The following is a 1,734-nucleotide window of genomic DNA, read 5'->3' as shown; positions in this document are numbered from 1 at the left end:
TCTCAGCTTGGACTAACTCCCTATGAGATCCAATATGGGGGAAATCCCTCTTAGTTTCCTAAGGCCCCTCATGACCCATTTGCTCACAAACCCGATCTGCAGGCGCGGTCGAAGGCTCTCCAGATCTCCGAGCCCAGGCATAGAGACCCCTGGCCACCCTGACACCTGGAAATCTCGCATTCGTTCCAGAATTGACTCCTGGGGTATATCGGGAGGGACATGAGGAAAGCTGCAGCACCCCACAGCCAGAACAGCAGCTACCCGCTCATACCTGCAATCCACGCCTCCTCAAGCCCTTGCTTTGATACCCCTGCCCTCACCCCTGATTTCTGTCAACTAGTAGCAGGGCTAGCCTCCTGGGATATCTGAGATGCATATCCCCCACTGCTGCCCCTGGAGGCTGGCAGAAGATTTTCCCATGGAAAAAATATTTAAACACGGGGGTTCAGACATCTCCCCCACTTGTCTCCCAGGGGCTAGAAGCGGGACTGTCTCCATGGGTGTCGGGAAGGACTTGGGACATAAAATGGTATTTATCTGACCAGAGCCTGCTGCTGCCGGCCGGACTAGACCCTCCCTAAAGGGGCCCTAGCTATCCCTGCTGCTGTCCGCTGGACTAAGCTACTCTCCCTGCTTCTCTGCTGGCACCTCCCAACACCAGCCCGGGCACCCGGAAATCTCACACCCATTCCAGGTTGGCGATTCTGTGTATGTTCGGAGACACCGGTCCCAGAATCTTGAACCTCGCTGGAAGGGATCCTACACCTATTGCCCTCAAAGTGGACGGTATTGCAGCCTGGATCTATGCGTCTCATGTCAAGCCTGCACCTCCACAGGACCTTCCAAATGAAAACTTCAGTGTACCCAAAATCCTCTCAAGGAGGCCTGACTCTGCCAGGCTTGCTGATCTTTGCCCTGATCCTCAGGACTTAACCTGGATCCTAACTAACTTTGAGACTGGGCAAGCCTTAAGACTAGCCACTGAAGTTCATCCCCTGGATGCCTGGTTCCCCCAGCTAACTTTTGACCTGTGTGTCTTAGCAAAAGACTCTTGGGAGGATACTGAGCAAACCCCCAGAAACTTTTATCCTGTATACAAATATTCTGAATGATATATTTGTCCAGGGGGGGAAAGCAAACTCTGCAGTATGGGAGGGGGGGGCTAAAATATTTTATTGTCCTGCCTGGGGATGTAAAACCAATGTCAATGTCTCCTGGTTGAGGGTTAACAAAAAGGACTTAGTCTCTTTCACCCGTACCACACCAGAAAAAAAGTCTAAAATCACAATCACTTTCACTGAGAAAAAAAAAAAAAAGAAAACTAACTGGTTAACAGGCAATACATGGGATTTATGGTTATATGATCCAAAAAGAAAGACATAGGGATTCTGTTTACCCTGTGAGTTGTTGTAACATTTCCAATGACCATAGTACTAGGGCCCAACCTGGTATTACCTGACCAGGGCCAGCTAGCCCCTGCTGAGGTAGCCCCCGTTCCAGGGCCCAGGGCTCCACTCCTAGTCCTAAAAACCCTTCTGCAACCCCTGCTTCACTGTTGGCAAGCTCTAATACAGGCCAGTGACTGTTTAATCTGATAGTGGGAGCCTTTTCTTTGTTAAATAGTACTGACCCCAGCTTGACACAATCTTGTTGGACCTCCCTATTATGAGGAAACAACACTGGTTAGTTAACCTCTGTGTACAGATCCAATTAGTCCTCCAAATTTACTAATAT

The sequence above is a fragment of the Microtus ochrogaster genome, chromosome 2 (genome assembly GCF_000317375.1).
Source record: "Microtus ochrogaster isolate Prairie Vole_2 chromosome 2, MicOch1.0, whole genome shotgun sequence".
Lineage (NCBI taxonomy): Eukaryota > Metazoa > Chordata > Mammalia > Rodentia > Cricetidae > Microtus > Microtus ochrogaster.
This window is presented reverse-complemented; position numbering follows the sequence as displayed.